The sequence below is a fragment of the Panthera pardus genome, unplaced genomic scaffold (assembly GCF_024362965.1).
Source record: "Panthera pardus isolate Hobbes unplaced genomic scaffold, ASM2436296v1 HiC_scaffold_10, whole genome shotgun sequence".
Classification (NCBI taxonomy): Eukaryota; Metazoa; Chordata; class Mammalia; order Carnivora; family Felidae; genus Panthera; species Panthera pardus.
Genome location: NW_026526655.1, coordinates 27,442,503 through 27,470,058, shown reverse-complemented (window position 1 = coordinate 27,470,058; position 27,556 = coordinate 27,442,503).

Genomic DNA, 27,556 nt, shown 5'->3' with positions numbered 1-27,556 from the left:
CCATGAACATGAAAGCAAAAATCATGGAAACTGGAAAGTTGCTCATTATGATACATTGCCTAGAGTTATATATAGGCACCTGTGTTTGCATTATTCAAGACTATGCAAGTAAGATAAATGACGCTGTTATGACAGCTATGCAGAACATGTGCTACACTTTACTGGAAAGACTTTCTGTTCTAAGGAAGGTGGAAGGTGGCTTATATTGTGTGATTATAAATTGAACATTGATTCACTAGCTACAAAACTCTTGGCTTTCATCTCTGCTTCTCACTTTTTGACATTTTTGTAATACCTTAGCTAAGTCCTTCTTTAGGAGGAATACAGTCGACCTATAAATTGGTCTGTTAACATTTTGACACACTGATATTATCTTTCAAATTACTGAGATTCGATTATACAATTCTAACACTTCAAATAATTGTTCTTGGAAGAGGGTCAAAGTTAACTATCTTTTAAAACATGAAAACGGATTTGGTGTTACATGTAAAAGTTTCAAATTCGGCACACCTGGGTGACTCAGCCGGTTGAGCATCCGACTTTGGCTCAGGTCATGATCTCATGGTTTGTGAGTTTGGGCCCTGCATTGGGTTCTTCTGTCTTGACAGTCCAGAGCCTGTTTGAGGCTTCTCTCTCCCTCTCTCTGCCCCTTCCCCATTCTCTCTAAATAAATAAATAAATAAACCTAAAAAAAAAGAGAGAGAGAGAGAGAGAATAAAAGGATAAACCACAGACTGGGAAAACATTTAGCAATGCTATTTAGAAAGCTGAAAGCTAGTTCCCTCTCAGTTTTTTTTTTTTTTGAGGCAAAACTACAGGTCCAACTACATCCGTGAAAGTCATTGGCAGCTTTCAGACTACAGAATTTTGAATTGTGTGAGGTGTCAAATGAGTGGAATTTGAAAGAGAGCCGTGTAAACAGTAACATATGTACGCTTTATCAGCAAAATCCAAAATAAAATACAGATGGTCTCCGACTTGTGGTAGTCTGACTCACTAGTTTTTGACGTTATAAGGGTGTGAAAGCGTCACACACTCAGCGGAAACGGTACTCCAAATTTTGAATTTCCACCTTTTCCCAGGCTGGTGCTATGCAATGCGATCCTCTCTTGAGAAGCCAGGTAGCAGCAGTGAGCCATAGGTCCCAGTAGGCGACGTGATCACAAGGTAAACGATACCCTCGCAACCATTACTATCCCCACAACCATTGATTGTATTTTTCACTTTCAGTGCAGCGTTCAATGAACTACAGACATATTCAATACTTGATTATCAAATAGGCTTGGTGTTAGATGGTTTTGCTCAACTGTAGGCTGATGTAAGTGTTCTGAGCACAGAAGGCCAGGATAAGCTATAATACTCAGTAAGTCAGATGTATTAGATGCATTTTCAACCTACATTATTTTCAACTTACGGTGGATTTATTGGAACATAACCCCATCATAAGTTGAAGATGAACTGTAAATCCAGTTCCTGACTATGCCCCCACCAAATAAAATAGGGCAGAGTAAGTTTTCTTCTGAATTGGGCAGGAAGAGATTGAAATATTTAGAAGAGTGACATGATCTGATTTATATTAATATTTCTTTCAAAACATTCCACTGCCAAAGAAGCAATGTTAAACATCTGGCAGAGATTTACCACACCACATGCCCAGTAGATCATTTATGTCAAAACGAAAAAAAAAACTAATGAGTCAAAATCCCACAAGAGCCCCAAAGCTCTTTTCTAATTTTTATTTCTCCATGGTTGCCTCTTATTCTAATTTTGTGAATAGAAATATAAGAGGATGAGTGACATTATGGTAGTGTATAAAGAAGACCAATTTTTATTAAGGTGCTCTCTTCATTGTCATAAAACTGTCCATTTTATTAAATAAAAATATCATTTAAAATATCACTAAATCAGACAACATTTGTTACATGAAACTATGTGTTTAAAAAACACATCACAGAAGGAATTGCCTATCAAGGAATTATAGAACGAAAAGAAGATAAGAGCCCTCAGATGAGAAAAGTTTATAGCCTGCTCAGAAAACAGCATAAATTGATGTTAAGCAAAAGGAAGCCTAAAATACCTCGAAAACAAATGAACCTCTGGTAGGCCTATTCTCATCAATATATTATATAGAAACACACACGCTCCTCTTGTCACTCTCTATATTACCGATTATTATTCTGGTTCACTTTCTTCAATGCACTTATTGCTGCTAGAAACTTATTTATTAATTTTTCTTCAACCACAAGACTACCAACTTCATGCGAACTGGAAAAATGCCTACTTTGTATATCTGTGTCTTTGCGGTCTAGAACATTTGACATACAATAAACACTTATAAATGCTTAGGTGATGTTTCAATGGATGGATGTGTGAACAGAGTATTTAAAGCTGATGCTGAGGTGAGGTGTCTGGAATGGCTGAGGAGCTAAGCAAATTCTCGGCCCTGTGGCAGAGCATGGAGAAAGAGGTTCCAGCAGGCATACTAATGGAGAAGCAGGAAACGTATATGGCTAAAGGCCAAGTGTGGGCTACTTTACCAGAATAGAACAGGACCCATGAGAGGTCCAAAAAACAGGAGTAGGAAATCTCACTCACTTAAGTACCATTGTGCATAGTCCACAGGTGCTAACAGGTAAGACTGGAAAAGAACAGGAGGACTGAGGACTGAGGAGGGCTGGGGGCGGGGGGGGGCACCAACCCATCCTTTCCCTCTTTTCTCTCTTAGAGAGTAAAAGCCTGAAAACACTGGGAGAGAGGTAGGAAGTATTGTCTAAATTAAGCGGAAAGGGAACTTATTACGGTGATGAAAGTGTTTTGTATCTTGATTTTTTTTTTAATTTTTTTAATGTTTATTATTTTTGAGAGAGAGACAGAGACAGAGAGCAAGCAGGGGAGGGGCAGAGAGAGAGGGAGACACAGAATCCGAAGGAGGCTCCAGGCTCTGAGCCATCAGCCCAGAGCCCTACGCCGGGCTCGAACTCACAGACCGCGAGATAGTGACCTGAGCCGAAGACAGCCGCTCAACCAACTGAGCCACCCAGGCGCCCCTTGCATCTTGATTTTGATGATGGTTACACAACTATGTGCATTTACTAAAATTAATAAATGCTACAACTAAAGAGTGCGAAATTAGTTGTGGCATTTATGAATCTTAGTAAATTGTTTCTCTACAAACCTGACTTTAGAAAAATTACTACTATGAGTTTTATGAATTTTAGTAAGTTATTTCTCTGTAAACCTAATTTTAGAAAAATTACTTTTCAACTCTACAGAGTAATGATTATGCATTTAGACCATGAAATTTCACAACTATTCTAAACTAAACGTCTTTGGTGAAAGAGGGAATGGCTGGTTTAGGGGTGGACTGAGGCAGATGGCTCGTGTGTGTGTGTGTGTGTGTGTGTGTTTCTTTTAGGATGATGGAACTTAAGCATACTTGTACGTTGAGGAAGAAGAGTGAATAAAACTGGAGAAGTTGAGAGTGAAAAAAAAAAACTGATAGAGGTTACTATATAAACAAACACAAATTAAAACTAAGAGGCTTAATTCTCCTGGTAAAAAAAAAAAAAAAAAAAAAAGAGCTATCCCCCTTTGTTTATTTTAGAAAACTTGTAAGTTCTTTCATTGTCTTCTTGAAAGGTATAGAAGTCATCTTAAAGACTCAATCAGCCAGCTTTACAACCCAGAAATGTTTTCTCCAGAACCTGAGAACTAGCTCCTTGAAATGTAATCATCAGAGAAGAAAACACCCCCATCTCCCAGCCTCTGGGAGAGGGTGAGAGCCTTACGTCAGTGGGCATCTTGCTTCCAGTTTTAAAACTACTTCCTGTCAAAAGATGCAGCAAGTTCATTTTCCCTTTGATAATCAATACTGATGATCATCCTAATAACCGGGTGATGAGCTATGGGTGACAAATGGTGCTATCAAGTCCTGTTACTTGAAGACTGTTGTTATCTCTCTTGAGAACATGTATGTAATAGGTCATATCTACTTGGCTGTATAAAAAGGTGAGATTTCTTTTTGTCTTGCCATCTCTTTCTCAGATTGTCTATGATGTGTATCATGTTGTGGTTTAATGGTGATTCGATAAGGAAACTATTTTTTTCTTCTACATTTACATTTTCAAGGTTGAAAGATTTTGTTTTTATTATATTTCCCACACATTAACTTTTAGAGACATATCCATCCAGCGGCAGAAGTGAGTAGAATTACTTGCACACAAGGAGTAGTTAATTTAGAAAACAAGGAAGAAAAAAAAATCTGGGGACATGAGAATTAACAGTATTAGTCTTTGGGAATAGTATGACCAAATACCATAGGCTGCATGGTTTAAATAACAGAAATTTATTTTCTCATGGTTTGAAAGGTGGAAGTCCAAGATAAAAGGTTCAGGCCAATTCCTGGTGAGAGCTCTCTCCCTGGTTTGGAGATAGAGAGAGAGAGAGAGCAGAAGAGAGAGAGAGAGAGAGTTCTCTGATGTCTCTTCTTTATAAAGGCACCAATCCAGTCAAGAGGGTCTAACCCTCCTGACTTCTTCTAAACTTAATCAAAGTCCCAAAGGACCTACTGGTTAATACTATTACACTGAGGAGTAGGGTTTCAACAGATGAATTTTAGAGGTACACAAGTCAGTCCAGAGCTATAGACAATATTTATTGTAGACAAAATTTATCCAGTTATTATAATTATTATATTACATTTTTATATATTACATTATATTTTCAATTAGTATTAGAGAGAATCATGAAAATTCTCATGACACTGTACAGCCTAACAAGCATCTTAATCAGAATACATTTTTGTCTCCCTGAAATTCATCAAATGTACAGTTAGATAGACAGATAAATAGATAATAGAGAATATAAATTTAGACATAGAATGCTTTTTGACCAATAGTATAAGACAAAAATTTTGGTATGCAAAAATTAAAGATTGCTATAGTAACATGTATCATTTGTTTAGATAATTCAAGCATACAAATTTCCAAATTGGTAGTTTGTGCATATTAATACACCAATGAATATGTTTTGAGCAGAAATTACTTCTTTTTATACAAAACTTTTCCTTCCTGCTTAATGAATCATGGTTAAAAAACTCAACAAAGTATATGCATCATGTTTATGAATTTTTCTTTGAATTTACATATACATTTGTCCACTCTCCCTCACACACACATCCAGAGCCATTTTTCAGAATCAGAAAATAATTGAGGGCCAGCAGTGACACTAAGAAATTAAGCTGTGGCTGGTATATTCTACAGAAACTCTGTATTCTTCCTTTCCTTTCCTTTCCTTTCCTTTCCTTTCCTTTCCTTTCCTTTCCTTTCCTTTCCTTTCCTCTTTCCCTTCCCTTCCTTCCCTTCCCTTTCTTTCCTTTCCTCCCCCTCTTACTGAAACCATACTGTTAATACAATATAAAATGTTTACAAACAGTAACTAAACACATTTCCAGGGCTACTGCTTATAGCCACATTCAGCTCTACAGGGTAGTGTATTAGTTTGCTAGGGCCACCATAACAAAGTACCACAGATTGAGTGGCTTAAACAAAAGAAATTATTTACTCACAGTTCTGGAGGCTGAAAGTCCAAGAACAAGGTACTGTCAGGGTCATTTTCTGGCAAAACCTTTCTTCCTGGCCTGCAGACAACCACCTTCTTGCTCTTTACATAGTTTTTCCTCTGGTTATGTGTAGAGACAGAGAAAGATCTGTTGTCTTTTCCTTTTCTTGTAAGGACTCCAGTCCTGTTGGATTAGGGCCCCACTCTTATAACCTCATTTAACCTTAATTACCTCCATAAAGGTTCTATCTCCAAATATAATCACTTTGGGAGTAAGGCTTCAAAATTAGACTTTGGGGATGATACAATTCAGTCCATTAACAGGCAATAAGAAGATCCACCTTCTATCATGATTGGAGCTTGGGTTTCTGTGATGTCTTATCCATACCCTACAGTGTCACCTAAAGTTCACTCAATTTCAAATGGATAGAAAGAGAAGCCATAAGATCCTGCTGCATAGCCAGTCCAGTGACATTAAAATCATGCTGGGTGCAATTACTGCCAACCTGACTTGACATAAGCGAGAATTATACGGCAGATTCCCTAAACGTCAGTGGTGTCAGCAGCCAAATCAGGATATGAATAAGGCAGTCACAGGGGATTCATGAGGTTTCCCTTTTGGGATCCCTGTATCATGATCCTATTAACAATTAGGTTCTTTTTTTAAGTTTACTTACCCATTTTTGAGAGAGGAAGGGAGAGAAAGTGTGTGTGGCCAGGGGAGAGGCAGAGAGAGAGAGAGAGAGAGAGAGAGAGAGAGAACCCAAAGCAGGCTCCACACTGTCAATGTAGGGCCAGATGTGGGGCTTGATCTCACAAACTGTGAGATCATGACCTGAACCGAAATCAAGAGTCAGACTTTTAACCAACTGAGCTACCCAGATGCCCAGAATTAGTTTTTTATTTAGTAATGACTTCTTGTATTCTTTCCCTTAGAGTGATATTGTTGGCCATGGTGATTATGTTGTATTGTGAGGGGCTAGGATATATTACCTGGAAGGGACTAGATAGGTTTCTTCTAAAGAAAGTAGTATGTTAGGAGCAGATGGTACCCACGAGGATCTGTGTGGTGACCTCCTTCCAGCCTCTAGGTTGCACACAGACGTTCAGCAGCAATTTCATCAGGCTGAAAAGCTAATGGTAGGTCGGTATGGACATTTAGGTTCTCCTACTGACCTTCACTGACACCTTGTGGTGTCACATATAAATGAGAAGGGGCTTCCTGGTGCTACTGGGAGAGACTAGGAGATCAGGCTTTCCACTAGGCTTTAACTGTGGAACTTAAACTGTCCTGGCTGGGAGAGGGAAGGGCACCTCATTACTTCTCATTACTGTCTCTACTGTCACTGTAGTGGGGTGGCCTTGTTGCCACTAAATGTTGGAGGAAGTCCTGCCTCTCCACTACATGGCCTCTGACACCTTCCCCACGTCCCACCCCCCAAACAAAGAAGGGGAAGGGTAGAGGTCCACTGATACCATGAAAGTGGGGAGGTCAGGTGGGACCGGGGCTGTCTTTCCACATGATCGTCTCTGACGCCATTTTGGCAGGGAACAGAAATCTGGTCTCTCCCCTCCACCTTTGCTGGTGGAGGTGGGAGAGGGACTGAGGCTTTTACTTGGTTTGCCGGAGCGGAGTTTTCTGTTTGCCAGGCTGCTCTTCACCTGCTTCTTTACTAGTGAGAGCTGGCTTTTCTTGAGGCTTTCTTCGCCTGAGCCCATTGGCAACTCGATAATGCTAGGTTCTCGTACTTAGGCTGGCGCTCACGGGCAAGAAGAGAAGCTAAGGCGCTGGTCAGCATGTCATTCTTCAGGTTCCAAGGTCTCTAGACAGCGTGTCTTCTTGTCTTTCACCTTTCAGAGGCTCCTTATGTTTGTTTTATGTATAGTGCCCAGGGTTTCTAGTTGTATTGAAAAAGAAGAATAGGGAAAAGTATGTGTACTCCATCATCCCTGAAACTGAGTCCAGAAACTGAGTTTTTGTTTCAGTCCACTTACATTTTGTTATTTCACATGATAATACGTTATTCTTATATGGGAATGAGATCTGCAACTCTCGTTAAAATGTCATGCAAAAAATTAAGTCATATATACAAATGATCATAGAAAGAAGTAAAAGTGTTGCCATTAAGAGCTAAGTATGTTTTGTAGAATATAAAAAATGACTATGAGAGAAAAAAAATAAGTGGTTTTCACCAGGACAAGTTGGTTCTTTGAGGCTTGTGTAATTGATCTTTTAGAATGCAAGTATGTTTTCTTACTGAAAGTTATTAATATAGTGTCCAAATACAACTTTTATGTGTCAAACTGACTATAGAAAGATTTAAAAGAGAAAACTCTAAAATCTCCTCTTCTTTTCAGTTTTCTGTTAATGTGGGGGCACTATATCAACTTCCTTTCCAAGGCTTTCAGCAAAAAGGTTCCTGCAGATAGAACCTGATGATGTGAGGGACCCAGGAAAAAGAGTCAGTTAAGCAATAGCATCATGGATCCTGAAGATGGGATTCTGATGGCATAAAATTTTCCACCACAGTCTCTGTAGCATATATTACGATAGGAACTGCTGTCAGGATGTAGACGTATTTGGCACTTAGGTTCCAACAGCAGAGAAGCTGCAGCAAAAGAAAATAAAGATGGGTGTAAGGCAAGATGGACAATGATGAGTGTCACTGGATGGAAATTTTCTGTGTTTGATCCTGTCACTGACTCTGAGGTCATGGGTTTTACTTAAACACGAAGAGCCTTGATTGCTTTATTTATAAAATGGAATGATTATAGTACCTGCCTCAGAGTGTTTTAAGGTATAAATGCAAGAATGTACCTAAAGATTTTAGCAAATATGACATTACTACCCTTGCTACCAATGGTGGGGGGTGAGAGGTTATCACCATTTTTTTATAATGGAAATAAACCACGCTTACTAAGCACTGGCTGTGATAGCCAAGATTCTAGGCATGCCAACCTTATTGTTAATTTCCTTATAAGGACAGACCACCATGGAATAGGCGTTATAACTAAGATAACTAAGGCTCACATTGAGTAATTTCCCCTGATTTCTAGTTAGTATGCAACAGAAACAAAGAAGGAAGAAGAGAGAAGAGAAGAAACTTAAAGAAAAGAATTTAGAATAGGGTTTGTTCATTCTGTTTAATGTGTGTCAGATGCGTTGTTAGACCCTGGGACTAAAAACATGAACAAACATGATGTTCATGGGTGCTTTTAGATCAAAGTGGAAAAACAAGCAAATGGATCACACAATTATATAATTAGGAATTAGGATCAAAGTCAGCCCTAGCCTGAGAATATATAGGAGAGACGCCTCACTCAATGGAAGAAGCCAGAAGTGTTCTCCAAGAGATGCCTAGGTTGGGATCTGAAATGAAGCAGAAATTTATTGAGCCTTACCCACTCTACTGTGCTGCCTGGTGCACTGTTTAGATTTCAGAGTATAGTTGGGATCTGTACAGCTTCTGTGTAGACCTCAGATTTGAATTAATTTGCCAGATTGGTTTGGGACAATTTGGGACTGGTCAGAATGATCTTCCCTCTGCAGGGAAGGATGGATAACTAAAAAACACCAGAAGAACAATGACAGGTTTGGCTTTTTAAAATTCCACATATAAGTGAGATCATATAGTACTTTTCTTCCTCTGCCTGACTTATTTCACTTAGCGTAAAGCCCTTGAGACTCCTTCATGTTATCACAAATGACAGAATTTCCTTCTTTTTTTTCTGAGTGTAATATTAAATTGTGTGTGTGTGTGTAACATTTTTCTTTATCTATTCATCCAACAATGGACATTTAGGCTGTTTCCATGTCTTGGCTATTATAAATAAAAGCTGAACTCATAGAAACAAAGAGTAGAATGGTGGTTGCTGGAAAATGGGGGAAACGGGGAGACACTGATCACAGAGTACAGACTTTCAGTTGTTAGATGAATAAGTTCTGGAGACTTAATGTAAAGCGAGATGACTATGGCTAACAATACTGTATTATATACTTGAAAGTTGTGAAAAGAGTAGATCTTACATGTTCTGATTACCCTCTACCCCCCCCCCCCCAAACATAACTGTGTGAGATGATGGATATGTTGACTAACCTTATTGTGGTCATGATTTCACAATATATACATGTATCAAATCATGGTGTTGTACACCTTAAATGTACACAACGTTATACATCATTTATGTCTCAATAAACCTGTGGGGGTGGGGGGATGAAGAACAGTGATAGGTTAGTAAACAGGTGTGTAGTGGGTGGGGGTTAAGTAGGCAGCAAGAGCAGAATTTAAGCAGAGAGTTAGAATCTGGGACATCCGGTGGGAGGTGGTCATAGTCCAGCCGCTACAAATGCATTCGAAGGCAGACCCTGATTTCTGAAAGACTGAGTCAAAGGAAAGCAGTACTCCAGATTTAGGGGAACTGAGATGTGGTTAGGATTTCAGGTTCAAAGTGAAGGTGGAGGAACAAGACCTGGGCAGAGTCATAATGGAGGATTTAAATAAAAATAAATTAGAAAAATCAAACATCATAATGTAAAGTAGAAGAGATAAGAAACTGACTGATGGGTTGAAGACGATGTACCAAAAACCAACCAACCAACCAACCAAACAAACAAACCTAGGAGAGCAAGGTCTCGAAGAAATCAAGTTCCAGGTGTCATTATAAAATTGGAGTCCATGACCCCCAATCTCTTTCGTATCTCAAAAGTAATATCATGGACTCCTGCGCTTTTTTATATACAGTTTTCCAGAAGAGATGATCTCTTTGCACGGACTTAATTCCTGCATTTTGGTAATGATTTGCCATCAGTAGTTCACACTTTGTCAAAATCTCCAGGTTTTTAATCACGATTTCCTCCTTCTGCACCACAGTGCAGCCTCATCCCAGCTGCGACCCAGGCTGATTTGTCCTGGTACAGTTTCTAAGTGGACGGGAATTATATTATAGGCCAAATAGCCCTGACTTGGAAGTTTTAAGTAAGTGGTCTATCCGGGAAGATACCAGATCTCCAACCATAATAAATATGGGTCATTTTACCTTATTCCAAAGTCAGTGTCTTCTGTCAAAATTTTTCACCATGACATATACCTCTATAGTCTTTTTCCTGAATTAGGAAGTTTTGAACAATACTTGACTGATCTCTATTATGTTTAGCTCTTTCTATACCTGTTTGAACTCCTGATTAAATCCAAGTTCATATATTAAGAGTAATTTTAGCCATCTCTTGCATGGCCTGCAACATCAAATTCTCCTTTAAATAATCCCTAAAGTTTCCTAAGGCTGATTCATATTAATTTTCTGCACTGTTTTTTTTATTGAAGGTCATGACTTTTAGGCTATTGTGAGAATAGCAAAGCCCAGTTTGTTACTCCCATTAAAGAATTTAGAAAATAATCACTACACAAAATAAAAGGGTATGCTTGTGCTGTTATTAAATATTTCCCCATAATAATTTTCTTGATCATTCAAGAACTAATTATTTACTCCACAACAAATTAGTTTTTCAAGTGCTAAATATTAATACAATCACTGGCTTTTCCTTTTTCAATAGCTACTTTTAATGGTTCCTTTTCACTGCTGTTTGTAAGGTTCTTTACCGTGGCACAGCCAACAAATACAGACATCGGGGTAAACAATATTTACAGGATGCAGTTTCACATTCAGCTGCCTGCCCTGTTCCCATTAGTGATTTTTTTAATGTTGTTATTTCTTTTTTTAAAATTTAAATTCAAGCTAGTTAATATAGAGCGTGGTATTGGTTTCAAGAGTAGAATTCAGCAATTCCTCACTTACACCCAGTGCTCATCACAAGCGCCCTCCTTAATGCCCATCCCCCATTTAGCCCACCACCCACCCTCTTCCTCCATCAACCCTCAGTTTGTTCTCTATATTTAGAAGTCTCCTATGGTTTGCCTCCCTTTCTGTTTTTATCTTATTTTATTTTTCCTTCCCTTCCCTATGTTAGCTGTTTTGTTTCTTAAATTCCACATATGAGTGAAATCATATGGTATTCGTCTTTCTCTGACTGGCTTACTTCGTTTAGCATAATACACTCTAGTTCCATCCACGTTGTTGCAAGTGGCAAGATTTCTTTTTGATAGCCAATATTCATTATGTGTGTGTGTGTGTGTGTGTGTGTGTGTACCACATCTTTTTTATCCATTCATCGGTCAATGGACATTTGGGCTCTTTCCATACTTTGGCTATTGTTGACAGCACTGCTATGAACATTGGGGTACATGTGCCCCTTCGAATCAGCATTTTTGTATCCTTTAGATAAATACCTAGTAGTGCAATTGCTGAGTCGTGGGGGAATTCTACTTTTGACTTTTTGAGGATCTTCCACACTGTTTTCCGGAGCGGCTGCATCAGTTTGCATTCCCATCAACAGTGCAAGAGGGTTCCCCTTTCTCCCCATCCTCGCCAGCATCTGTTGTTTCCTGAGTTGTTAATTTTACCCATTCTGACAGGTGTGAGGTGGTGTCTCATTGTGGTTTGGATTTCTATTTCCCTGATGATGAATGGTGTTAAGCGTCTTTTCCTGCGTCTGTTATCCAAGTGATGATATTGTGAAGTTAGATGAGATAGCTCACGTGAGCATGGCAGATGACTGTAATATTAGGCATGATGCATTCAACACCTACATGTCAGCTGACACTAACAACAGCAGTAAAAATAATAACAAAAATAATTTTATAGTTATACGCTGTATATTTGTGTCACTGAAGATAAATTAGCAACGCAAAATTAGATTCATTTTAACTCGAATAATACAAAATAAGGTAAAATAGATGGCTTAGTAATTGGCTATAATAAGCAAAGTAATAAAATATCAAGTGAACTTCTCAAGAACTGCTTATCATTGCTGATGAAACCTAAAAAATGAAACGCTGTATAATAATCAACTCAGAAAGAAATACAAGTTTAAAAATAAGAAATCCAGAGCACTTACATAATATATCCGTGTAGTTAGGGGAAAATGTTTATCTTAATTACCAAGTGATAATTAAGAATTTTTTTGTGAGAAATGGTGGTACTCAAACGGACCCTCAAATAAGTGAGACATATTGACTAACAAGCCATAGAAGTGCAAAAAAAAAAAAAAAAAATATGTTGTCATTGGAAAAGTCTGGTTAAATATGACTACAGTAATGGGTTCTCAGTAAATCTACATAATCCAGTTTTTCCAGTTGGAAATTTAACTGAATTAACTAAATAATATCTGTGCCACCATCTTTCAAAATTTCTTCCGAAGTGTAAAATGTCCAGAGAAATATTTATGATAAATACAAGAGATGGAGAAACAGCTGGGATTTTGAGCTGGGGTCTATAGAGTCCTGTATTTGCTTTGTTGGGGTTGAACCATCTCAATAATATGCAAGTGCCCATGTGTATGCCTCAATGTAATGAAAATTTAGGGAAGAGAATGTCCCAAACATTTACCAGATCCTTAAGAATATCTATACAGACAAAATACTAAAACTTTCTAATTTAGAGGTCACATATGAAATGAATCAGATATTAAGACAAAAGATAAACTGTAGGAATGCTAAAAGCTGAAGAGTAAACTCAGGGAAAATGAAAGAAGCTATTAGATTGATAATTAGAAAAATGAGAAAAATAAAAGTCAAAGGAAAATATATGGTAACACAAATTAGCCTTCATTAAGAATTCTTTTGTCCCACTTTAAAGCAGGACAAATTCCTTTTTTTAATGTATCATTTATTTATTTTGAGGGAGAGAGAGAGCGCGCATGTGCAAGTGAGAGAGGGAGGGGCAGAGAGAGCAAGAGAGAGAATCCTAAGCAAGCTCCATGCTGTCAGCACAGAACCCGACTCGACTCGGGGCTCCTTCCCACAAACCAAACCATGAGATCATGACCCGAGCCAAAATCAAGAGTCAGACATTTAACCAACTGAGCCACCCAGGCAGCCCGGGGAAAAAAATCTCCTAAGCGGCTCTACATTGGAGTTATTGGGAATTCAGTCTGAGAAAGTTTTCAAATCCTTCAAGTATGTAGATTACAACAATCATGGAAAGGAATTGGTTAGATTTCTTTTCTTTGAAGAAACATGGGAAAGTGACATATTTTAATAATAGAAGTAAAAATAGAGCCAATTCTGAAATTCTGAAAAGCATTTTTGATAACTATTTTATCATTAAATAATAGATGAGTTCTGAATTAACAGCTGAAAGCAAATATACTGAATAATATTGTTGAGTTAGAATTAGAGAGTTTTCAAATGACATATTTCATGTTTTATCTTCAGTGCTTTGAAACTTACTTTAAAATACATCAATCATGCAAGTTTTACTACTGTCATCCAAAATAAGGTTGCCAATTATGCTTCAAGAATATTCCCAGGCTAGATTCTAAAGACTGGCAGTTTCCATCTCTCTAGGAGACCAAGTAACACTGATACTATGATCTTAATATCTTGGAAACAGAGGCCAGGTTTTACCTAAGCAGGGCAAATAGTTCTTCGTATGATGTCATCTGAAAGCCACTTATGAAACTTACCCATGCTAGTGTTTCAATTCCCTTAAACATGGTACTTCCAATTTAAAGCTTGCTGAAAGAGATCACACAATTAACAATGGTTTTGCTGACGTGACTTCTCTGTCTCCTTCTGCAACAAAATTTGGTTGCAAGCAAAAGAAATTGCCTCCTACTTTCTTAAGAACAATAAAAGGAGTTTATTGGAAATACAGAAAATTGATGATAGAGTAGAAAAATCAGGAAAAATGATCAAAAGTTAAGTGGTGATAAAAAGTAAAACAGCACAATGATTCTTTTTATTCAGGAAAAAAAAAATCAGTAATTGTCTAGCTGGACTACCACACCAACTGTTGGATACTGCTCCTTTACCTTTGCTTCCCAGGAAGGAGAATCAAGTTCCTTAAGTTCCTGTACTTAAGCCCTGTCTATAAGGAAATGGGGTAAGGAAGATTGGCCAACACCACTCACTGTAGTGCAAAGTGAAGAAAACCTTTGTACGTCAGCGTTTGTCAGGATTTACTCTTGGCCTTTCACGTAGGACAGTATTTAGGACAGCAAATAGGACAGGAATTTAGGTGCTTAGGAAGCTACTGGAGAGCAGGAGATGGGAAGGTGAGGAAATTGTTCAGGTCTCACATTTACTTCTATCCTTCAGACATGGGAGACAGACCAAGGCCAGGAATGGCGGTTGCCTAAAGTGTTTGGGGAGATAACTTGTGGTGGAATTTTTAGATGATGTCCCTAAAAAAATATCTGCTGCTGCTCATTGTTGACCTGCCACTGCCGTATGAGGGGAGAAGGGCTTCTGGTTCCTTTCAGCTTTCTAAATTTTGTGCAATGCATCATTTGTTAGAATATAGACAGAACTCTGATGGAAAGGGATTCTAGAAAATGTAGTTCTGTGGGGCGCCTGGGTGGTTCAGTTGGTTAAGCATCCGACGTCGGCTCAGGTCATGATCTCGGGGTTCGTGAGTTTGAGCCCCACATCAGGTTCTGTACTGACAGCTCAAAGCCTGGAGCTTGCTTCAGATTCTGTGTCTCCCTCTCTCTCTGCCCCTCCCCTGCTTGCACTCTGTCTGTCTCTCTCTCAAAGATAAATAAACTTAAAAAAAAATGTAGTTCTAGAAAATGTAGCTTCTGTGATGAATAGGAGAGCCTAGGAGAAGGAAAAGATGTATCTGACACAGCACATCTTCACAAGGTCAAAACCCATAACTGGAAATTTCCTCAACAGACGTGGAAGTTGCATATTGACCAGCCAGAAGAATGACAGAATGTTTACCGCTGATCACATTCAAAATTCTCTTAGGGAAATTCATCAAATCATTATCAAAACAAATACTATAAATAATAAGGTTAAATTAATAGGACATTTTGGGGAGGGAGGCTGACTTTCAAGCAACAGCTGAAAAACTCAGGACATTAGGTATGCAATCTAGCCCCTAACAGGGTCAGACCCAAGAGCTGGGTGTCTTTGCTCATTCAGTCTGTGCTGAACCAGAGGGAACTGTGGCTCTGAGCAACTGTCCCCCCGAAAAGAACCACCTTCCTTCTGTGTTGTCCCAGGGGACTCGTGAATGCTATGCCCAGCGTCAGCGAGAACTAGGTGATTTGGGAGCCAGTCCCTCCAGTGGCAGCTGTAACACTCAGGGTGCTGGATGTGTGGAGGCTCTGCTTCCAGGAAGAAGCTGGAGGCTTGGTTTTGCTGTTAGAGCGAGCGGTGTGGGCTTGGGGGAGGCAGCAAGGAAGCTGCCTGCCAACTCCCGGGAGAAGCCCTGTCAGCTCCCACACGCAGGCTGATTAGAAGCTGGAATCCCAGCAGCAGCTGGGAGGATTGTAGTCAACTCCCATCAGGGAGCACCTCAGGAATGGATGATTTCGCTTGCTCTCTCTGTCCTGGGCCCGGGGTGGACAGCTGAGGCAAGTGCTTGCACGCCCGTTTGAAAATGACCTTTTTTTGGTTTAACATGGTCCTGTGGGACTTGTCAATGCTGAACCCCACTGGACCCTGAGCTAGGTAATTTGAGGGCTCATTCCTCAGGTGACAGCTTCAAACATTGGGGTGCTAGGTGTGCGGACAAGCTTCTTTCAGGGAGAAACTGGAGACATGGTTTCACCTTTGGTGTAAGCCAGAGGAGACAGCGGGGGAAGAGCCTCCTGGCTCCCGTAGGCTCCCAGCAGGATCCCATTGGGCACCTAGATGTAGGCTACTTAGAAGCTGGTCCCTCCTGCAGCGGCTGGGAAAATACGCAGTCGAAGCCCTTCCAGGGAGAAACTGGGCGACGAGTGTTCTTGCCTGCTCCTCTGTGGTGAGCCCTGGTTTACGGCCAGGTGGAGTTCTGGTGTGCCTATTTGAAACCTGCTTCTGTGTTTACTATAAAGTCCTGTGGGTCTTGTGAATACAAGCCCCCCTGGCTACCAGAGCTTGGTGATACGGAGGTCCGTTTCGCGTTTCTTGGGTGGCAGACGCTGGGGTGCTCGATGTGCAGACAAGCGGTTCCTGGGGGATGCTGGCAAGTTGGCTTTATCACTGGAGTGAACGAGACGGAGGAGGAGGGAGAACTGTGCACTATGTGCACTAGTTCCTTCGGGCTCTCGGGAGGACCCCACTCAACGTAAAACGCAGGCTGATTGGAGGCTGGACCCTCAGGCAGCGGCTGGGAGAGAATACAGTGCCCCCGCCAGGGAAAAAACTGGAGATGGGTGTTTTTGCCTGTTTCCTCTGCCCCGAGGCCAGCCGTAGAGAGTGCGCATGTGCCCACTCAACAGCTGCTTCTATATTTGCCGTAGTTCTATGGGACTCATTATGGCAAGTCCCCTTGGCTCTCACAGCTAGGTGATTTGGAGGCCATCCCTCAGGTGGCAGCCTTAAAAGTTGGGGTGCTGTATGTGTGGTCCAAACCCTCCTCTCCTCCAGGAGAAGCTGGGACTTGGCCGGGAGTCCCTCCTGACTGTAAGGCACTGTGCCTTGGATGGGGTTTATGGGGAGCAGGTGTCTCAGCCTTTACCGGTTTTGATGACTCAGTGCAGCAGTCGTTCAACCGGTTTCTGGATTTCTCTTTGTGTATGAATTTTTGGCGCATCTGTGGGAGGAGAGAAATTCAGGAGCCTCCGATATCATCATTGTGGTGACATTTTCTAAAATTTCTTTTTAATATCACCAAAATAGAATGTAAAATCACAAATTAAAAGGCAAAACTTCTTTTCCTTGAGAACTCATCAAGTTAGTGTTGTAAGTACAGATGGCCTGTTTTTTCTTCACTGAGCTAATAAAAATATAATCAATTATTAAATGATACAAAGGCAACTTTGTTTAAGAGGTAATTCTATTCCCAACCTCGCTGGCATTTAACAAGACTTTCTTAAATAAAGTACTGACAAAAAGACACCCTGTGTTTCATAGATACTTTGTATCAAAACTTTCATCTCATATTTTCTCTTAAATTGAACAGGTATGACTGTAATAAAACTCTTATCAATAGATAAAATCAAATTACAACTGTCCCCAAAATAACCAGGGTTAAACCCTGATTAACTTTTGTGGTATATTACTCATTTACAGAGGTTAAATTTAAATGAATTATTGATCAGTTAAATGAATTATGCATTTATCTTTGAAATCAAATCCTCAATTATTTATGTTTAAATTTTATAATTCTATTTTTTTTCTAAAAATATTTTCTTATGACAAATTTAGGACAAAATATGATAAATTTAAGCTGATGAGAACATGATTGGTTTTCTAAGAGAATTAACCCCAATATTCAAAAAAAAATTTTTTTAAATTTTTTTTAACGTTTATTTATTTTTGAGACAGAGAGAGACAGAGCATGAACGGGGGAGGGTCAGAGAGAGAGGGAGACACAGATTTTGAAACAGGCTCCAGGCTCTGAGCAGTCAGCACAGAGCCTGAAGTGGGGCTCGAACCCACAGACCGCGAGATCATGACCTGAGCCAAAGTCGGGCGCTTAAACGACTGAGCCACCCAGGCGCCCCTAATATTCAAAAAATTAAAAAAAAACCATCATTCAAACACAAAGGTAAAGGAAGAAGTAATTGTAAAAGATAAATCACTTAAATTCTCTTCCTTAAATAAGATTATTTTCTTCTAAGTAGGTTTCTGAGATAATATGAGTCAACTTACTCCCATTTTTTCTCTGAAAACTAATCATCCAGACTTTATCTTTTATTCACACAGGTAGAGGTGTGCATAATGTGTGCATAATGTGTGCACAATGTGACTCAGTAGCCTAATGCACCTGCTTATGACATTTGGCAGTTCAGTACCAAGTGATAAAAATCCATTTAAGGTCAAAAGAAATTCAGGATCCATTAGCAATACCTCTCTATAAGCATTTGAATCTCTCTCTAAAGCTCTTTACATGCTTAGTCTTAATAAATAATTTATCCTCAGATTTTTGGAGTGTGTATCACTATCTAAAAATGTGTTAGCACATGGATGCCTTCCCAGGAACCGCTTCCCATTTTTTTGGTCGTATTAACTTCCTGTCTCCTGGTATCATCTCTCACGCATTTTCTGTTGCCAGGGCTGTCACAGACTGAATGCCACCTGGAAGTGCAGAAGTTCTCACCCTGGAGACATGAGTTCCCATCATATTAGAAGTGATTTGGTTTTTAACGAGACCATCAATCCATAGTCACAATCTGTGAGCAACTTTTTGAATCCATGGGGATGAGTACATTTGCTGATGAATAAATCATAAATATTAAATTTTTCTCAAAAATTCTCTAATCGGAAAACCACTAGCGAGCTATTAAGCCACGCAGACTACGAAGACGTGATTGAATCTTTTTTTTTTTTTTTTCAGTGCCACTGCTGTTTTTCTTTTAATTGTGGTAAGGACTTTCAACATGAGATTATCTACTTAAAATTTTAACTGTAGAATACAATACTGTTAACTATAGACAGTTGTATAGCAGTTCTCTAAAACTTACTGGTTTTGCATAACTGAAACTTTATACCTATTGAACAATGTCCCTGTTTTCCCCTCCCCATCACCACCTAGCAACCACCATTCTCTCTGCTGCTATGAGTTCGACTAGTTCAGATACCCTCATTTAAGTGAAATTACTATATTTCTATCTGTGCCTGGCTTTTTTCACTTAGCATTATGTTGTCCAACATGTTATTATATATGCCAGGATTTCTTTCTTTTTTAAGCAGAATATTATTCCATCGTGTATACAGTTAACCCTTGAACAATGTGAGGATTAGGGGCACAGACTCCTCGTGCAGTTAAAAATTGGCATATGTTGGGGTGCCTGGGTGGCTCAGTTGGTTCAGCTTCCGACTTCAGCTCAAGTCATGATCACATGGTTTGTGGGTTCAAGCCCTGCATTGGGCTCTGTGCTGACAGCTCAGAGCCTGGAGCCTGCTTCGGATTCTGTGTCTCCCTCTTTCTCTCTGACCCTCCTCTGCTTGTGCTCTCTCTCAAAAATAAACACTAAAAAAAAAGTTAGCGTATAACTTTTGACTCCCTCAAAATGTAAATACTAATAGCCTACTATTGACTAGAAGCCTTACTGGTAACATACCAGTCGATTAACACATACCTTATGTTATATGCATTATATACTGTAGTCTTACAACAGAGTAAGCTGGAGAAAAGAAAATGTTATTAACGAAATCATAAGGAAAGCAAAATCCATTTACAGTACTGTATTTATCGAAAAAAAATCCACATGTAAGTGGACCTGAACAATTCAAACCTGTGTTGTTCAAAGCTCAATCTTCTGTTTCTTTTATCTGTTGGTAGACATTTAGGTTGTTTCCATGTCTTGGCTCTTATGAATAATGTTGCAGTGAATATGGGCGTGCAGATATATCTTCTAGAGCCTGACTTCAATCCTTCTGGATATATATCCGGAAGTGAGATTGCTAGATCATGCAGTAGTTCTATTTGTAATTTCTTGAGTTACCTCCAAACTGTAGCTACACCATTAGCAGCTACACCATTTTACATTCCCATTAACAATGTACAAGGGTTCTAATTTCTCCACCTTAAAGGCATATCTCTAAGTGAAAACGGGCAGTTTGAAAAGGCTACATACTTTATGATTCAACTTATATGATATTCTAGAAAAGTCAAAACTGCAGGGACAATAAGCAAATCTGTGGTCGTTGGGGTTTTAGGGGAGGCGGGGGGGGTTGGGTGGGAGGGGCAGGGGGGTAGGGAATGGTTTAGGATGGTGGAACTATTCTTCATGGCACTACACATGTCAAACCCCACAGAAGAGAACTTTACAGCACAAAGGGTAAATCTTAATGTATGCAAAATTTAAAAATGTTTAGGAGGTGGGGGAACCCCCATAGTGAACGCGGACTGTGACAGAAAAGTCTAACTATATTAAAAATGTATGAAACAGTTTCACTAAAGAAAGTGATGGCAAAATGTGCTGACATAAGCGACTTTGGCAATGAGAGGAATCTGTAAGACTCAAAGCAAAAAGTAGCTTACCACTTCAGTTGAAAAAGTTATTTCGCATGGGATACAGTTTAAATAATTCTGATCATGCATCACATATATATTTTAATTGAACAGTAAAGTAAATAGATGGAGGCTGGGGGGAGCCAGATTTCTCATTGTTGCAGAGGGAGGTCATAGGAAGAAGCAAAGGAAGAAGGCCCAGAGTCGGGAATATCAGTATGAATTCATATTCGGCATAATGCAGATAAAGATGGACATATATCTAGAAATATTTAGAGCTATGTGTTTATAAAGAGGTTAGTATAAAACTGTATGTATTTTTTTCTGTTGGGTAATGTCATAAAAGATGTGACCCCTGAACTGACATGCGAGTTGGACCCAGGCACTCGGAGGTTCCTTATTCTCTCCCCTGTCCTCGGAATGTGGGTTCCACTTGTCTTTCCTGCCCCAGAGGTTTCTCCAGGGACACAGCCTGCAGATGGTGATGTGGTGTCGAAAACATCTGCATGGTATACCTGACTGAGCCCAGTTAGGGCCTCTTTATAAGCTTCTGTGATTTGGAGGGCAGGCGTGGGGATCCATTTGTCTTGCTGGCACCCAAGAAAAGCCTCAGATGTAAGTTTCCTTTGCTGATGAACCCTGCCACTTGCCAACTTGGAGTGGCCTGAATCTTCTGTCTCTGGAAGCCAGTTTCAGATTACACCTGAAAAGCTCCTAAGAGAGTTGAGAACCAACACTTCCTCTGTCAGCTGAGAGGTCAAGCAACAATAATCCCGGTGACAGTGAACAGTATAACCTCCAGATCTTGGTTTCTAATGGCATTTCCCAATCAAATGAACCAATGCTCCTTATAGAAATAAATGATTCTATGGAAGGGTAAGGAATATATAAGATGAGCCTGGAGTATCTTCTAGCCTGACAGAAAGGAGGTACTTTGAGATTAAAAAGGAAAAACAACAACAACAACAACAACAACAACCACAACCACCACCCACAAGACCAGTGGTATGCCATAGGAACTCAGGTGCCAACTGAAAGAGCTTCCAGTGGCCAAAGCTAGAATAATTCAAGTAATAAGATAAATTAAATAGCATTGGATTATAACCCAAAGTATAAAATAAATATCCATGAGCCTTACTGGTATAAATAAATGATTAAATAAATAAACACACTGAGGAGAAGAGACAAACCTCCTAAACAGAAGTATTCCAAATAATTTATGTAAAAATTCTACCCTCAAAGAGATGGAGTATAACTCTCAACTCCCTAAGAGTAGGATTCCCATGTGACGTCCACACTAAAAGTACAATATGGAAAGGGGAAAAGGAAAGAAAGAGCAACAGTATAGTGGAGAATCTTGACAAACACTACCTCAGCCAGAGGACCAAGATTCATAGGAAGAGTGGTAGGTCATGTTAATTATATGTACCCTATCAAGGGTGGTATCTCTGTGGTCTGCCTTCCAAACACTTATAAACCCAATACAATCACAAGAAAACCACCAACAATTCCCAACTGAGGGGCATTCTACAAAATACCTAACCACTATTTCTCAAAGCTGTCAAGGTCATAAAAACCAGAAAAATCTGAGAAACTATCCCAGCCAAGGAGGAAGCCAAGGAGATATGAAGACCTACTGTAACTTGGTGTCCTGGATGGCATCTTGGAATAGAAAGAGGACAGATACGGGGCGCCTGGCTGGCTCAGGCATTGGAACATGCGACTCTTGATCTTGGGGTTTTAAATTCGAGCTCCACGTTGGATGTAGAGATTACTTAAAAACAAAACCTTTTTAAAAAAAAAATGTTTAATGTTTTTATTCATTTTTAAATATAATTTATTGTCAAATTGGCTTACATACAACACCCAGTGTTCATCCCAACAAGTGCCCTCCTCAATGCCAACCACCCATTTTCCCCTCTCCCCCACCCTCCCCGTCCCCCTCAGTTTGTTCTCTGTATTAAAATCTTTTTTTTTTTTTTAAAAAGAGGACAGATGTAAACTAAGGAAATCTGAATAAGGCATGGGCTTTAGTTAATAATAATGTACTAATACTGCTTTATTCGTTGTGACAAACGTACCACACAAATGTAAGACGTTAGTAATAAGAGAAGTTGAGTTGGTGGTATAGCAGAGAGTACTGCCCATACTGTCATCACTTTTGTGTAAACCTAAACCTGAATATTTATTTAAAAAATAAGACTCAAAAAAAGGTTAATGTAAGAATGATAAATTGCCTATGAGTCATTCAGCAAAATAAATTACTTTTCCTTTGAATTCTGCTGAGTAGGTTATTTGCTGGATTCAAGTGCAGTGGCCTGACAATCACTTTCTAGAATTTATTCTGAGAACAAGAATTATATAAAGGGAAAACCATCAGGGGATCAAAAGGAAACAAATCTAAGCAATACAAATGGGTGAACCAATTTAGAACCAAGAAGGGCTGACTTCTGTACTTAGAATTCAAATTAGCTCTCTAAGAGTCCGTCAAGAAAAACAGCGATGAAAAATACTGTGATTTCTATATGCCTGAAAAGTCAAGAAATAGTATTGAGGTGATTAGAATATACCAGTGGTACAATATTGCTGAAGAGGTAAAAAATATATGAATTTAGCTAAGAATTAGAGTTTGGAAGGAGAGTACCAAAGAATTAAAATATGAAGTTAGGAGAAATTAAGCAGAGTAGATGCTAAAAATGGAGGATTTTATTGTGAACTCTGAGTAGCAACTTACATGCTCTTACATCTAAAAACGCTATTTGAGGATATGAGGGCAATCTGGCTGTGACATCTGTCACCCCATTGATTGCCAGGGTTGAGTTGGCTGATCTGGCTGGCTAGGCAGGTGTCCCCTTCCTCCCTCACCTTTCCATGTGCGTCCCTCCCAAAGCTGTGCGTGCTCAGTCGAAGAGGACAACCTTCCCCGATAGAGGAGGACTGTTCTTCCTTCAAGGGTATACGAATAGCTGTGCTCCCCTCCTAGAACCTCCAAACAAGCTTTCAAGGTCCATTTGTAAGAGAGGGTAGGGTAGACAAGCTTCCAAGACTCCAGACACTTCCAAATGAGGTGCTGCACGTGGCAGTCTGCCTTTCTTTATAAATAAATAAATATGTTATTTGAGCCCAATCAATCAATCAGAATGGTACTTGTTTACCTTATCTTTTGGTCAACACCAGGATCAGAAAGTATCATTATGCTGGGGAACGAATAAAAAGAAGAAAAAAAAAAGAAGAAAAGAGATCAAGAGAAAAGACATAAGAAAAAAGGAAGATATTGAGGATATGAAAAGGAAACTGTAAAACCAGAAGACAGATCACAGAATTCTTTAGCATTTTCAGAAGAGTACACAACTTTTCAGATGTGGGGGAAAAAATAAAGAGAACTATAATCCCTAGGTAAGGGACAAAAATGGCATAAAAGGAGACTGGATGGAATAAAAAGGTGATAGAATGTGGGGGGAGCAACGGCAAATGAAATAAAATAAAAATTTTAAAGAAACATTGAATTTACTTAGACTGCAAAAGAAAATGTGCAAAAAAGTGTAGCATAGAAATTAAAATACTGGTATAGAACATACACTTAAACATATATTAGGGTAAAGGACAAAGAAAGGAAAACAGAAAAAAAACACTAGTTATAGACAGCGAATAATGCAAAAGCAACAACAGATACAACTAGTCTTTGAGAAAGATCAAGAACATGTTAGAGAAAAGAAAAAATTTTTATAATTTAGGGAGAAATTCATGGGAAGTTTACCCTTCCCCCTAATTATTATTGTAAATTTTAAAATGTTCTGATTTCAAGATACAGTTTAAACTCATTTTTAAAAGCAGCGTAAGTATACTAAATTACTATGACTTATACAACAAATATACTCACATAGAGTGTACATACAATATACAGTAAAATCTTGGTTTGTGAGCATAATTCATTCCAGAAACATGCTTGTAATCCAAAGCACCTGTATATCAAAGCAAATTTCCCCATAAGTAATGGAAACTCAGATGATTCGTTCCACAACCCAAAAATATTCATATAAAAATGATTACAATACTATAATATAATACAAAATAATCAACAAAATACAAAATATAAAAAAAATAAACAAATTAAGCTGCACTTACCTTTGAAAACCTTTGTGCCTGGTGTGAGGGAGACAAGAGAGAAGGGTTATGGTGTAGGACGACTTTCACTATCACTAACGGAATCACTGCTATCTATCTATTGGCTCAATGGAATCTTTATCTTTTCATGCAACTTTAACAAGGAAACTATCCAATGACACTTGCTTTTGCCTCCTTTTGAGGATTTTGCAGAAATGCGACATTGCATTACCGTTAAACAGATTCATTGCTCGTGCAGCTACAACCTTATTCAGGTGGTCTTTTCTACAGAATTTTTCACTGTTTCCCACATTTTACACATCTCCCTAATCTCATTTAAGTGAGGGATTCCTCCACCCTTTTCTCCTCTTCCTCTGCAGACCAGCTGCAGACATAGACTTATAAAATCTTGCAATTTCAGCCACTCGCATACCTTGTTTGTACTTCTCAACGATTTCCTTCTGAACTTCTACTGTAATCATCTCCTTCTTACTACCTTTGTTTTCAACCTTTTTCTGCATGGGGGCCATTGTATACGTTCAAATGGATGTTGACTACAGTACAGTATAATAAACTCTTGTCATATACTATATTGAATGTAATTGGCAATAAGGAGCAGAGGAAAGGGTCTATGTCTGCAGGCAGCCTGACCTAGAATGAAGCAAAGCATTCCTAAGCTTACTCTTGTATGGAAAAGCGAAGGACTGTCCAGAGGTGCTTTGACATGACAAAAAAATACACTTCCAATGAAAAATCATTGATTTATGCCAAACACCGCAGCCTGAGAGCAAGCATCTGAGCATGGGAGAGATCACCCACAATCTCACAGAGACAGAGATAGAGAGAGAAGAGAGAGAAGAACCATTGACTCAGTTGTGATGTTCGGCATCACGTACTACTCATATTGCAAGATATCATTCATTTATCAAATTAAAATTTATTAGAAATTTTTGCTTGTCTTGTGGAACACTCACAGAACAAGTTACTCGCAATCCAAGGTTTTACTATATACATGCTTGGTTTGTTTTATTTGGATAATATATTATATATGTGTGTGTAAATATATATACACATTCCAACATAAAACATTGGCAGATTTATTACAATAATAAAATAACATATCATTCCAGCAATAGCTAATTGGCTGGTTTAAGACCAATATTTTTTTTCAATCAAGGAAAATTAGAATATCTAGGAGAAAACCTGAAAAGAAATGTTTGAAGTCAAGGGAAACCTTGAGGGCCTGGAATCCTACAGTGAACGGAAACCCAGAGGGCACAGTGAAGTATTCAGCATTGCTTTTCTTCTTGAGGAATTTAGTGCCGTGAAATTAGCAACTTAGAGACCAAGAGTGTGAACAGGACTTTTAGCGGCCTTATAGAGCTGCTGGTAAAAATAGGAGGTTCAAAACTGTTAACTGGGGGGCGCCTGGGTGGCTCAGTCGGTTAAGCGGCCGACTTCGGCTCAGGTCATGATCTCACAGTCCGTGGGTTTGAGCCCTGCGTCAGGCTCTGTGCTGAAAGCTCAGAGCCTGGAGCCTGTTTCAGATTCTGTGTCTCCCTCTCTCTGACCCTCCCCCATTCATGCTCTGTCTCTCTCTGTCTCAAAAATAAATAAATGTCAAAAAAAAAATTTTTAAAAACTGTTAACTGGGAGGTTCTGTGATAAAGATGTCAGGCTTCCAGTAAGGACTCCCAAGGAATTGTGTGCTTAGAATAAGGGAGAAACTGAAATAGACGAGCCCTCAAGACGGAAGTTAATGTTCAGCTCCCTTCCATCAATGATTGGCTTAGATCGGTTTTACCCTATCCTGATTGCACTTGGTTTCCAGAAACAAAAGGAAATCCTGTCTGAAGGAAGATAACACCCATAGTCTCAATTTATCTCCATAATTTTTCATAAACATGATGTGGTATTCTGTAAAAAATGCTCAGGCATGCAAAAAAAGAAAGAAAGAAAAAAAAGAAAGAAAGAAAAGAAAAAGAATCATATCCTGTTTCCCTCTGCATGGTGGTGATGGAGTTGGGTCACCCTGATCTCCTCTTGAGAGCAATCTGCAGAAAACAGAGCTGACTGACAGCATCCATCAGCCATGTCTGTAGAGACACTGAAGTGTCATGCCTAAGTTACACTTTCCCCAGGCTGTTCCCAGTGAAAACTGCACATGGCAGGTATATCAGAGCTGGGACATTTCTGCCTGGTGCACAGGACAACTTTTGCACTCAAACTTTTTTCAAAATCAAGAATTGATGGATGAGCAAAAGATTTCCAGGCACAAAAGGAAAATACTACATTATCATCCCATTAGTCTCCTTACAGTGAGCACTTTTTCACAAAATGTTTTGTGACAAAAACCTAGACCTCCCAATTTGGTAAAAGAATATGTGACCATATTCTTTTATTTTTATGTTTGCCCTTCGAATTTCACTTGATCCTATTTGTAGATGGTCAAAGGCTAAAAGTGGGCACGCATACAAAGATGACGGGAAGGACATTGAAGATGCAGTAACTTAAGAACAATTATTGGATTGACCATTCTACCTAGGGATTCTAAATCTGAAAATGAAAACATTTTGTAATTACAGAGCAAGAAATGGTTATCATCTTTTCAACCAAATTATGAGTCGACAATTTCAAAGGTGTTGAATTTTGATAATACAAGTACAAGAAGAATTTGAGGTGAATGGAAACCAGAACCAGAGATTCATTTGAAATCTGAAGTCAATATTCATAAGATGGATGTATTCCAAGTGAAAAGCGTTCGTTACATTGAAGTCATCTTGTTAAAACAAGATGATGCAGGAAAAAACTGGATGCTATGACTAATTCTTATTACAATTTCCAGTAAAGTTCGTTACACTCTTTATTCTTACTTTCGTAAATTACTCTAGAATAACTTAAAGTATAAAATCAAAAGGTCCTTTGCATCTAAGTAGTAAATGTT